This window comes from Rhea pennata, chromosome 3, assembly GCF_028389875.1.
Source record: "Rhea pennata isolate bPtePen1 chromosome 3, bPtePen1.pri, whole genome shotgun sequence".
In the NCBI taxonomy this organism is placed as follows: domain Eukaryota; kingdom Metazoa; phylum Chordata; class Aves; order Rheiformes; family Rheidae; genus Rhea; species Rhea pennata.
In genome coordinates, this window is record NC_084665.1 from 45,474,736 (window position 1) to 45,488,794 (window position 14,059).

The following is a 14,059-nucleotide window of genomic DNA, read 5'->3' on the forward strand; positions in this document are numbered from 1 at the left end:
TGGTACATACACATGTAACTTGTCATGAACTGTGTTTTCTTTTCTGAAACTACTCTTCAAAACTTGGCACTTATTTACAATCTATGTGGTAGGGAAAAAACAGCAATAATGTACTGTTAAGGTTGAGAAACAGAACCCTTGAATATCAGCAAATACCAAAAGTTTAAGTTTCTACATTAACATTAACTCTGCCAAATTGTGCATATGCAGCATTCCCTGTTCCTGTTTTCCTTGTCACTGTAGCATGTTACTCTCTGTTTGACCTACAGATTGAAGTGTACAGGATATGCAGGACAGCAAAGTTAACATTTTGGTGTAAGAACTTTATGTTTGGGAATTTCCTGGGTTATAAAGAAAGACTTGATTTCTCAGTCCATCAGATCTGATGTACAGAAAGACAGAAGGGCAAAAGTCTGAAAGGATAAAATGGCTTTACTTTAAAATGCCAGAGCACATAAGTTGAACCATCTTCTGCACAAAGACTCACGCAGATCTGTTTATAAAGATGCAGTGGTCTTCAGACAGATGTAACTAATGTCCTGAGGAGCAATGGGAAGTGCATGTACAATGTCCTCTAATTCTCTGCTATAATTTTTTAGCTTTCTGGATTTATACGCTTCAAAATGACAGCTATGTTAGAAAAGCAGGGGTGAAAGATATTCAGGGAGTTCCTTAGAGCAGCTGGCTTAAGATTTCCTTTGCTGACCAAAACCTGTCCTGAAAGATCAGTTCACATTACCTCCCAACTGTAAGACTGAAACCCAAATACCAGTACAGCAGCTGCCTAGAAGGTCTCGAGTCCAGTACTCATGCCAACCTGTCTTACATAGAGAGAAGCAGCTTCAAACAAGAGATTGAGAGCACTCCTCGTCACTGTGCTGTGTTCATCCCATCCTCTAACCCACAGGACAAGCACCATCCCAGGAAGCAGAAATTCTGGATCCAGCTCAGAAACTAGAGTACTGGAACTCATATCTCACCTCTAACAAGTGAGTGTTCTAGCTGTGAGGACATCCTGTAGATTTGGTGATGGCACAACAGAAATGAGGCTATGGTTAAGCTGGAGCAATCCCCAAGTCCTAATAGCAGCAAGTGCTTGTCTAGGGAAGAAAAAAAAAAAAAAAAAAAAAAAAAAAAAAGGTTAGCAGAAAAAGCCTAGACACATCTACAATCAGACAAAAGCTTTCAAGGTACAATTCTAAAATTCGGCCAAAAGCTACAGTCTGGTGCCTACATTTCTCAATAGATGTATTGCTACAGATGGAATTTATCACTTGCCAAGCCCCACTTTCCATACAAGGGAAGCCAGTGGGCAGTAAACTACAACAGAGTGTATAGCACAGTAGCTGCTCTACATTAAATAAAGTGGTGTCCTCACATGGAGTTATTTATTTATTTACCCTTTGTGCAGGGCAGCTTACTATGCTCTGAGAGCTGCCTCACGCACAGCACATGGCTGGCATACTTTAAATTCACAGTAGCATATAGCACTCCAGCTCCCCTCTATAGACAAGCCATTAAGCTTCCTCATGTCCTTGGAGTACTGTTGTTGGCAGAGCCCAAGGAAGCAGTTTGATGTGCAAGTGCAAACAGCACAATTAGTTAACTCTGCCACAACTCAGCACAGTGTTAACAATCCCCCCCCCAAACAAACAAACAAACAAACAAACAAAAAAACCCCAGTAATTTAAGACTTGGCCAAAGGCACCAGCTGATTTAACAAAACCTTGACTTACGCTGAAGTTCAAAAATTATATATATAATTTCCACATGTAGCTTCATGCTTTGGCAGCTGCCATACTACAAAGAAAGTCTCCTCTTGATTTTTGCCAGCCTAGGACAACCATAATTAGCATTGAAAAGTTCACAGAAGTTTTTAAATATTCATTGCTGATTCCATTTTATGACGCACTTTTCCAAACCTCCATAAAATGTGACAAACAGGCAGAATGAGGTGGTTAGTGGGAAAGGCTTTCAACTCCCACTGTGGAGAAGTAGCTGCAAGCTGATGAGTTTGCAGCCCCTTTTAAGCCAGAGGAAGAAGCAGCAGTGTCCACTCACAGAGCAGCAGACAGGCCTGGAGTGCAGGACTTCTGAAGGTATCATGGCTTTACACAGCACCAGCCTGGCTTTTGTGCAGTGACGTTAAAAATAGCCTCAGCCAGACAAAAATGCAAACCACATACCATACAAAGAAGGGTACGGGTGATCTAATTGAAGGGCATGAACAAAGAGAAAATGTTGCATACAGATTTCTTCTCCTTACATCCTTTAAAAAAATAAAATAAAAAAAACACAGGTTCTATTTTGTTTTATATTTGCCCTTTCTCATTTAGTTTATATGAGTGAGGAAAAAAAAAAGTAAGATAGCCTTCTTGAATTTATATAAGTATCTGCCCTCCTAGGCTAGATTAGTGAACAGCTACATTCAGGTTTGTTAATTTAAATTCATTTTTAGTAAGTAAGTGGCAAAGTGCCAGCATTGACTTATGTTGGCAATGTATTCAAATTGTCCGAAAGCGACATTGAACTAGTCCTTGGTGACATTTAGAAGCAAATATTTTACAGCTATGCTGAGGGGCAGGGAGAGGGAACATAGCTAATGAATGGGGCAACTGTGTATTTTAAAGGTTTGAACATGTGCCTTGCAGTAGGCTTTTGCCAGGCACCGAGGCCCAAGGCTGTAAAGGTATCTGAGCGCTACTCATCATTTCAGGCATATCCTAGGGCTTCGCCCAGGTGGTGGCACTCTGGGGGAACCACCTGGGCTCTGTACAGAGAGCTCTAAAGCTCTACTGCAAATCTCTCCTTGGACTGCAAGAACAAATATGAGAGTTTACTTTAACCGCCTCTTTACTTCACAAGAAAAGTAAACCAACTCCAACCGTGTTTTTATGCAAGATCTTAAGTAAAAAGAAGGGTTAATCCCCACACTCACAAGTTTGAGATATATCAAGACAAAGCATTTGGAAGAACAGTACAAAACTCAGTACTTGAATAATGTGATGATCCAAATTTACCATAGGTTTCTTGTTTCTTTAATATATGACATCATGTCTCTAATGACTTGGAAATTAGCTTCAGAAAACTTCCTGAAATGCTTAAACAAATGACTGAACACATTCAAATGTCTGTACTAACAGTTCAAATACCAGGGCCTAAATTGAGCAAAAAAGAGAATAAAATTCCAGTGTTCTCACCACCAAGAGCAAGTATGTAGCATCAGCTTTGATAGAAACAATAGGGGAAGAAAAAAAAAAAAAAAAAAAAAAAAAAAAAAAATCTAGGCCATTCTTAATTATCAGACTTCAGGAATCTGAGATTGGCACATCTTATCCACAGACCACAGGCTTAAAATTACACCTCTTCTCATTTCCCTAGGGAACCATCATTAAGCAGAGTTCTCTCTCCCTTGTCCTCCCTTTTCCAGCTTAATACTGGCAAATATCTCCAACACACGTCCCCTCTGATGTTTTTCTGCTACATGAAGTTACTGTCCTGGCTGCAGTAAGTGCCTAGCAGTTCATTTAAAGGCAAACACCATGAGGAGTGTTATCCCTTGCTTGTTTTTCTCTGGACTTTAGTAATCAGTTTCTTCCCTCTTCTAAAAAAAAAATTAAAACAACCCCCCCCACACTACTGTAAAAAGCTTTGGAAGACACTCCAGAAGCTCGTACGATCCAAAAGAACAAGAAGTTAAAACATGATAATTCTTCCCTCACCTCAGATATCTGGTTTCTTTGCAAAAATCAATCTCCGCCACCTCTTTCTAAGCACACGTACATGCTTACTCTGCCCACTACATGCTCTGAGCTGGCATTTGGAATAAATCCAGGTTACACTGACAATCAGCTTCAAAAATGCAAGCATTTTGCAGGGCAGCTGATGTGTTAGCAAGCAGACCTTCTTTACAGTTTTATTCACAGGCCTGGGATACTTCCAGCCCTAACTATTTTGGACATGGAGTGCTGACATTCCCAACTTGCAACATATATGTGTGCTCTGATGAGTTTCATCTGTGTTTAAGATCCCAGCATCTGCATTACTTCTCCCACTCACCCATTTTCCAAGCCCTCTCTGAAGTGAGATCATTCAGCGCAAACAGCCTGCACATGATGATACTTAAAAAGGAGCTGGAGAAGCAACTCACATTGCTCTGGCTGGGTCTGGTGCTGAGGCTGAATCCATGAAGAACAGCAAGCCCGTTCTTAATACTCCCCGATAACGTGGCTGAGCTTAGTCAGCCAGATCTGAAGAGTTATTTTACAGTGTCCGACTTGTGGTCAGCACTTCCCAACAGAGGCAAGATGAAGTTCACTGAAAGGAATACAATATTGCAGTATCTATCTAAATGGGACACGTTATGGAGATGGTACAGGGCTCATGCCATGAGGGAATACAAACACCAAAGAGGTGCAGCAAGACCTGCCTTTCTGGAGTGAGTACAGACTCATGGCCAGACCAGCCACAAGTAGGCCCCCCTCATCTCCCATGCCAAGGTGGGCAGTCTGTGGGAGGGGCCAGGGCAGCTTGGCCAAGGTTGGATGAGATAAAGACACAGCAGGACAGAGAAGGAAAGGCAATGCTGTCCCCGTCCCAGTTAGGATCCTCATTAAGTATGTCCAGTCAGCAACCTTGATATCCTCCCATGCAAAGGCCAAACCCCTCCAAACAATGCTGGGCCTGAGAAGGCAAAGAAGCAAGTGTCTAGCAGGGGTTTCACCTGCAGGAACCGGGCCCTGTTTCCAAAGGCACTGTGGTTAGTCCTCTAGGTTAAACATAGATACAGAACAAGAAGTTTATGGCTCTGCATCAAGCGAGAAGACTGCCCCAGCCTTTTGGGCACTGCCAGTCTGACTCAACTACCTGTTGGACGGGTGTTGAAAAGGCACCAGGCAGTGCGAGAGGTAGCCCTGCAGTTCTCATGGCTCAGACTACTGCCAACAAACACCTGAAGGCTGTAACGGTACTGCAGCTCTGGACAGTCCCCACTGACATTGTGCTGTGGATGTCGGCTTGTGTGCTATCTGCTGTTGTCTCCAATCTCCATCAAGAAGAAAAGCTTTTATGCCTTTTTGTGAAAAGTTGTGGATTCACTGTCGATGTTTACCAGCTGGAATTAACAGTGGTATCTTTTGTGATTTCTCACTATCTAATGCCACAAGAGCAGACGAATACTGCTTGCTAGCAAGCCCCTTAGATCAGTTACTGCAGTGACATACCCTTTGTACTGGTTCCCCCTCCTGCTACCTTGGCTTGTGAAGGCTTACTGAAACTGCCCATTCCAGTTAACATCCTGGCAGCTGTGACACAGGGAACATGCAAATGGCAATCTGAAGGGAGAGAAGATATCCGTAGTCAGATCTGAGTCTGACTTTTGCCTCTTTACCAGATTCTAGTTTACGTGCATAGTTCTGCATAGCATTTGCAACAACAAAGGGCAGGACAGCATTGTGATGCCCAAACATAGCTAGCTCTGCCTGCATGTTCACCAGCGTCAGGTCTTCCATTTGTCACTATGCCTTTTGATGGATATACTGACGTGGACACACTATGGCTGCAAGCGATGCACAACAACCATCTTTTGTAAGTAGAATGCAAGCAAAAACCCCGTGTTTTTTCAGTAGGACTACATTCCTGGTTTGCGTTCATCCCTTCTATCTCAGCTCCATGTGTCCTCGTAAGCCTTGTGCTGTGTAATGCAAGACCGAGCTGCCTTCAGCCAAAACGCCTTTGCAGAGCTACAGGGAACCCACCAAGCCCTCAGGATACTGTGACAAGACGTAGTGACCCCCAAAATGCTAGATTCCTGAGCAGAACAAAACGTTTACACAGAAAGTCGGCAAGTATCTGCTCTCTGGAGATACACTGATGTTTCCATTGCACAATTACATACATCACTGACAGTCAACAATCACAGTTCAGCACCAGGGCCTGCAACTAAAAGCTGCTCTGTTAGAGTCAGAGGGGATCCAGCACTTCCAGACAAATCTAGTTAGGTTGCTGTGGGCAGAACCAGGCACGAACAACATGCGCAATGCCTGCAGCAAGCTGCCCTTAGGTTTAGACATGATGCCACGACTGCATAATCTACAGCAACAGTATGCCTGAAGGCACAGACAGGCCTCACAACAGGCATGAAAAGGCAAAAGTACTCAGCCTCCAAGAAAGCCAGTGACGTTTAGACACCATACTTCCCATAAGGAGCGTAAAGAGAATAAACAGAAAAGAGCAGGGAGCTCTGTGGGACCACCAATAATATTCTGGCAGACACAAGACTTTGGAAATGCACAAAGTTGACTAGTATAACATTAACTCATTAAAGTCCTTAGCACAGGTCTGATCCAGCCCTAGGAGCTCAGAATAGATCAGCTTTGTACCATGCAGCCAAACAATTTGCAAACCCTGCTCAATTTAAGCACTTCCTTTTAATAGCGCAAGTCAGAGAGTCCCCTTGAGAGCAAAGGTGGCCCCTACCCACCAGCACTAATAATGCTGCCACCAAGTTAGTCCCTGCAGATCTCCTGCCATCTGCATCCTGAGCAGCCATGACCCTGAAGCTGCTCTCACTACCAGGCATTTGGGCTTTCCAAGCCAGATAATCTGACCTCCCCAGGAGCAGACCTAAGCAGCCATGCCCAGAGCACACACACCATAGGAGAGGACACTTCTGGACAATTAACATACTTGTCAGGATACGCAAAGCCTAAGCCCTCCACAGCCTTCAAAACTGGGACCACAGCGCCACTCTCCTAGGAGAGCCCAGAACTCCAGACAAGAATCACAGCAGGACGAGAGCCACAGACAAGTGATGAAATAAGAACAGTAAGAGGTAAAATAAGCTGTGGCCCAACAACATAGCTCTTTCCAGTAACACAAGAGAATCTTGTCAGGGTCCTGCCTAGTGACTGCCAGTCTCACCCATGCCATAAATGCCTGCAATCCTTGCAAGTTATTCATTAAACCAACACATCCTGCAAAAAACTGAGTAGCTTTACCACTATGACACTCAAGGAGAGAAGAAAAGCCAGTTTCCAGGTTTCATTCCAATAACTGCTTATAACTTTTACAGTGAACAACATTTAGGCAAAACTGAGAAGCAAACAACCCCCACCCCACAGCATCAGCAAAGCTTTCCTTACTTCTCTCCTAGACAGCTTATCTACTGGAGCACAGTGCCAGACCCTAGAAACAACTCTTCTCCCAGAAGTCTTTCACAGACTTTTTCCTTTCCTTAGCTCTTCTTTTCAGAAGACAGCTGATTTCCTGCATGTTAATTGTCTTCTTCTGCAACAGCCTCCAGCTGGACCTGCTGCCAGCTATGGCTAGATAACCAGCTGAGTCACCAAGCTGCTGTAAACCTCTCCAGGCCCTTGCCCTGGGGCACAGGAGACCAGCTTAAGAAAGGGACACCAGAAACCACCTTATACTTCCCTTGGCAGCTTGACTTTGCTCTTCCAGGCTTGGGACGTTACCACTGGAGCAGCTGTCCCTGCAGTCACCATGCCTCCCAGGGCTTTGTGTTTTATCCGTGCTTCCCTACATGAGGAGGAATTGTCCAGAAAGCTTTGTGGACACCTGCTTGGAATTAGGGAAGCAGCTCAGAGGCTGCAGGACTACGTTGATAAGCAGGGCCCAGAGCAGCGGGATCAGCTGTGGGGTCTTAAAGGCTTGTTAACCTTAAAGGTATTGTGTTACCTGAAAGCTCATTTGGTGCTCTGTCAGTGTCCCTGGGAAAGTCAGGCTTCTGACCTGAGAGCTCCTACTCTGCTCTATTAGGCTGCAAGTATAGGAAACAGTATAAAAACTGTATAATGGCTACAGACCTCTCCCTTCACATATTAGCCCTCACCCTGTATTTTTCAGCAGTAATTCTGTTTTGCCTCTGAAAGTGGTTTGCTTTGAAGCAAATTGCAAAAAGAAATGTTTTGTGCCCTCTGGGTTATTTGTAGTGCAAATGTTAAGCAAAATTATACACAGCTGCTCCCACAGCAAGTCCTGCTGTTAACCAGGGCATGGACAGACAGCCTCAGCTCCTGCTACAGGACCTGTCTAGATGAATCCAAGTGCTTGTAGTTGAGCTGGGGCTGGGACTAGCCATTGACGTGGTTGCTCCCAGAGAAAGGTCCAGTGTCTACACAACCATCTTCAAACACTTCCTAAGTATGAGTTCAGTTCTAGACATTCAGAAATACATACATGATTTGGGTTTTTTTTTATTGCCCTCCAAGCACAGGCCCTTTGAACAGTTACATTCCTGAACTTTTCCTTTCAGGCTGGTAGGCTGGTAAGGTTTTTATATATATATATATATGTATGTATTGAAAGTAGGAAGTCTTATGCAAGAACATGACTCAAGTTGCTGAGGGTTTAAAAGAAAACAGAGTAGACTGCAACCTGAGATAAACATGGTCAAAGCCAGCAATAGTAAATATTGTCCACACGGACCCATGTGCTTCATCTGACTTTATGCGTCTGCTCCAGTGACTGGCATGTCCTTGATCATTCATTCGTTTGGTTAGGCGAGGCTTATGCTGTAGCTGCTCAACACACATCTGATAACCCATAATCAATCACTTGAACAGTGGGGTCATCGGAGCCCTCTGTTCCTGTCTGACCAGAAAGAGCACAGTCAAGTGGACAGAAAACCCTCCCAGCAATGCTCAGAGCTACATGTGCCATGGGAAAAGATGGAGGCATTGCCAATAGCCCGGTCCTGAAAATGCAGAGGATTCAGGTTTGACCTCAGCAGACACCCTCAATAAAAGCCCATCAGGGCTCCCAGTATTTCCTCCCAGCAGATCCAAGGTAAAACTCCTCCCCATCATACCTACAGCAAACAATATAACCCTAAGTATAGGAGCACAACCCACAAGCCAGACAAGAGAGATTTCAATCACCAGGAATAACAACAAACTACACCACATAACTTGTTTCTAGTGGTGGGTAAATGCTGATGCTTCAGAAGGCAGCAAAACGTCCCCTCAATCTCATCCCTGGATGCCAAGTTACACATCAAGGACAGAAAAATACCCAGCTTCCTACAATGGATGTTTTCGATCATGTATCTCCATTCTAATAGCCAGAGCTCAAACCAGTGCTTCCTCACCACACAAACATCTCTAGCAGTTAAAATAAAGGAAATTCAGAAAATGCAGGGTAGGAGGAAAAAGCCACAGAGGGAGCAACCCAGGCCTAAGCTTCAGAATTGCAGCTGTTTCACTGAGAAAGTGCGTGCTCGTTCTCTGGAGTATTAAACTTTTTAATGTACATACAGTGCTTGGGTCTAAGATGATCCAGAGGAAAGGTAACACTGAAGTCGGTACCCAGTGCAAGAGCAGGGATGGGTTGTCTTAATACAATGATTCTATTTTGAAACTTACTGATTAGAGTACAAGCCACACTCAAAACTTCGTTTTCTAAAGGATGAGGAACATGGCTGTGGGTCATTTCTGGCAGAATCCTCAAAAAAATCAGGCTATTTGTTAACTAGCTGTAACAAGGAGGCTGAGTATTTTCCATGGCTAATGCAAACTAACTTTTCCTACATCAAATTCTCTGCTGCCTCTAAAATATTCAGTGGTATTTTCCATGCAGTATGTTGAGACCAAAGATTTCTAGCATATGCCACGTCCAATTATCTCACTGTATATTGAGAACAGCAGTGATTGGGAGAAAGAAAAAATAAAGGTTGGTATAAATGTATTTATGAGATTTAAAATAAAAATGCAAGGCAGATATTTGCAGGAATAAAAATAAAGTAGATTTTTAAAATACCACAGCTATGTTCTTCAATAGCCTATATTCAGCTGCCCCTGCAGCCTACTAGAAAGAACTTACATAAATTTTGCTCATTACATCTCTGTGGCAGGACAGCAGACTTTCAATGAAAATCTTATTCTACAAACTATAACAATTTCTTCCTTCCAGAGCTAAGTTCAGGATTCAAAAGGACTGATGCAGTTTGTTCTCAGCTGATCATCAGTGTGAAAATGCTGCATGGCCATGTGAAATGTCCACTAAAGCTTCCTGGTGTTCTCATAGTGTTAGGTTTCATGTCTCTGATACAGAACAGCAGCAATACTTCCTGTGCAGTACATGCTGGAGCATGCCAGCCTCTAGTCCCCCAAAATATGAGCTGCTAGAAAACAATACATGTCTGCAAATAAGATGGGAACTGCTTTGAGGTGGGTTTACTGCTACTTTATAAAACTTTGTCTGGGTGCAATAGATGAAATTGTACGTGGGGAAAGCTAGTCCTCCCTGGAGTACTCATTTCTACATAATCTCCTGTCGCCTCCTCCTGCCCATTGCTGTTGACAGGAGGACACCTTATGTGCACCAGGTTTGCCCCTTCCACACCTCTTCTCACATCCTGGGCTGATCACAGCAGTCTGGGGCTATCGCTCAGCATCCCCACCATGTCAGGGATGCTCCTGCGCAAGCGGCATCTTGTGCACTGCGCAGGGTGTAGTGCCTTGCCAAGCCAAAGGCCCAAATGCAGTGTTAGCAGCCCCAGCAACAATGAGACTGAAGATCCACAGTAACTGCAAACAGAGAGGCCATCCTCCACTGAAACTAGACATCATAAAGCAGAGTTGGTCTCTGAGAAGTGGCAACAGGGAAGTTACTGTAATGGTATGGAGATATTATTAAAAATATAGTGCAACCTTTCATTTCTGTGTTTGCTAATGAAGACTGATAACACATGCCAGAAAATGAAGCATATTTTTCAGCTGAGGATGGAGCCAGTTACAAGCACTCCTAAGATGACAGAAATGCTGACAGAAATGCTAAAAACCAACAGGACTTCAGGGCCAGGGCCTTCAGAAGATGTCACAGGGAAAATAACTTGATATTGCTTGTGACAGAACAGGACTGCTGCAGTGTGGCTGGTAATGATGAGAAGAGATCCAGGAAAAGCCATAAATTGTAGAGATCTTTCTTTTCATTAAAAGGAGCTGGGAACCTCAGCTTTTGGCAAAATGAGAAGTAGCTAGAAGACTGTTATATGGGATTAGAAGAGAAAAATCCTCATCATCTTTTTTCTTTAAAAAAAAAAAAAAGTAAGATAGAATAAATGAGTAAGCTGTAGGTATCAGAGGAGCTAAATACTTTAATGTTTGTTCCTATCCCTGTAATTTCGTTTTCTCTCTGTGGTTAGGAGACATATTCAGTGACACTCCTAGATGTCTGCAAATAATCTGAGGAAAAGATAGATACTTTCTATGAGAGGAAGCAGCTTGGCAATAAAAATAAAGGCTTAACTGTGTCATATCCAAGGCTCATTTACGCCTCTGTCCTGTCACCAGTAGTGGCTCGTGCAAGATGCCTGCAGGAAAATACAGAAACAGAGCAAGCACATAGCATTACTGCCTCTACTACAACCTCCCAACTTCCAGTAATCTGTGGCTCTCAACTTCCCATCCCAGGGGCTGCACTGCATTGAATGGGTTTGTCTTCCATACATCTGTGTATTGGATTTCTTTTGAACTAGTATCAACATTTCACATCTACAACATCCAGTGCCAAAGATTACCATACGTTAAGAAAAAGATTTGACCCCAGCGTAATTTAGGCATACAGCCCCTTCTGTTTAGGAATCAGATGTGCTTCCCTTAGGCCTGAGAGATGCTGCAAATGGCCTCAGGTCACTGTGGCAAAGTAAGAGAATAGCCTGGGGTTTATTTGCTTATGCCTTTTGCAAAGGAATTTAATGAACACCTAATGACAGTGGGCAGTACGCAGGACTAGTGCTGAGCAATCCAGCTGCCAGTTTTCTGGAGAAGTGAGTTTGCGTGGGCTTTCCGGATGCCCTCCCTCTGAGGCTTGTCCAGGTTGCCATCCACTCTGGGGCAGTGGGATGCAGGGGAGTTTGAGCTCTGAGGATGTATCCAGCCCCCCTACAGCCTCCTTCAGTGAAACATTACACAGTGCTGGATGCTACAGAAGAAAAACACAGGGCCACTGGGTACCAAATTATATATCGTTTTGACTGCTCACAACTACATGCAGAGACAGAAAAAAAGTAGTATTTTATAAAAAGCTCATTGATCACCCCAGAAAAACTATGGCAAGGCCACTTGTCTGGTACCAAGGGTAAAGCCTACAGAAGCATGAAAAAATTAGCTTTCATGAAGAAAAACAATCTTGTACAAACCTGGTAGTGTTTGGCTAAAAAATATACTCACATTTACAAGAGATATCTAAAATGCTTCCTCTGCCACCAGATGCACATAACTAATTAGTAACTGCCTTCTCTGGAAACATGAAAAAAAGGAGGAATGAATGAATAAATAAATACGTATATCCCTGTGAGAATCCCCTCCCCTGGCACCCTCAAACTGACCCTCAGCACAGGCCCTGTGGAGTGGGGAGGGGGGAGGGGACAACGGTTTGTCCCGACCCTCTCAGGCAGCAGGAGGCCGAAGCGAGCGAGAAGGGCGCTTTCTAGCGGGAAAACACCCAGGCAACTGTAACAACTGAACACCGGGGAAAGCCCCCTCCGCGCCGGCCCGGGGAGGCGCGTGGCGCCGCCATGTTCCCGCCCGCCTCTGGGTCCCGCCCCGCGCCCGCCGCCGCCGCCAGGGGGCGCACGCGCCGCGCAGCAACGGCCGCGCCGCGCAGCAACGGCCGCCGCGCAGCAACGGCCGCCGCGCGGGTTGTGGGGAGGTGGGGGGAAGGCCGCCCGGCACCGCCCCCTGTCGGCGGGAGTGCGCTGCCTCCCCTGCGCAACCGCCGTTTTTTTTTTTTTTTTTTTTAAAAAAAAAAGAAAATAGCCCTGGGGGAGGGAGAGGGGGAAAGCTTGTCTCAAAAGCTAAAGATTTACTAAAGCTTTCTCAGTGCCTAAGTTGTTATTTTATCCCCCAGAAATAGCAGTTTACGGTCGGGCTGAGCCCTTGGCCTGCAGCAGTCTGGTCTGGTCCAGCCTGTCCCGGTCCGCTCAGGCAGGGAGGGTCTCCCTGTGCTCGCCCGCTGCTTTTCCCAAGCTTGCCTTGGCCCAACAAGAGGAGCGCGTTCTCGTGCCCTGACTTCCCCAACTGCAGCTAAGGTCTGGGAAAAGGCTGAGGGCACCTCCTTGCTTCCCACCACCACCTCATGGCTGGTGGCCTCCAGGAGGGCCATGTCAGCACCATCCCATCCTCAGGCCACTTGCAGGAGGAGCACAAGGGCCCTGGGAAGGCTTTTGGGGAAGGAGCAGGCTTCAGACACAGAGCAGAAATGGGGGGCAGCAGCAGTAGGATGGGGACTGTAGGTAGGAGAAACTCAGACAAGTAAGAAGAGGCTCTGAGCAGGAGACACCTTGCCAGGCTGGGGAAGCACCACCACTGGCTGGCAAGCAGTGAGGGCACAGCTCGCCCTCGCCCCTGTGGGGCCTTACATCCAGTTCTTGCTTGCATGTCTTCAGGCCCTTAAAAAAAATTATCATCTTTAGTTTCACAGACCTCACTGCCAAGAACTCCCTGGAGAAACTGCTTTCATTTGACCTAAAATACTTAAGAGCATTTTCAAACACCCCGAGTAAGCTTCAGCAGAACAGATGCTGCTTAAGCACCTTCAGAAGTTACCTCCATGCAGCACCCACACCTCACCATGGATGAGGTGCAGTAACAACATCTCCCCCATCCCAGGCTGCCTCACGTTTATTGAATGCACATGGGATTCTCTGGTACTGTAAGTCCTATCTTCAGAGACAAAACTCATCCTAGCAGGCAGGAAGGCACTATCATGATTTTATCTCCATAGAAAACTGCATTTGGAACCAAACCTCTTCCTCTCCACATCCCTGAGCCAGAGTTGTATGAGAGTCGCTGAAGTCTTTGAGACTTTACATACTGGAAACACAGCAGGTACTAGAGAAAAATGCGAATTATGGGGGGAAGAGGAGAGGTCAAAAGATTAAGGGCAACAATAAAACACTGAAGTACATTTTTTTTAAAATAAATCTATCTTTCCTTTGAATTCTAGCTTTAGTAGTCCATAACATAGAAAAAAAGGAAAATGAACTTATGAAGGAATCCCAGTCAACAAGCTACTCCAAAGAGATGCAGGTAATTTA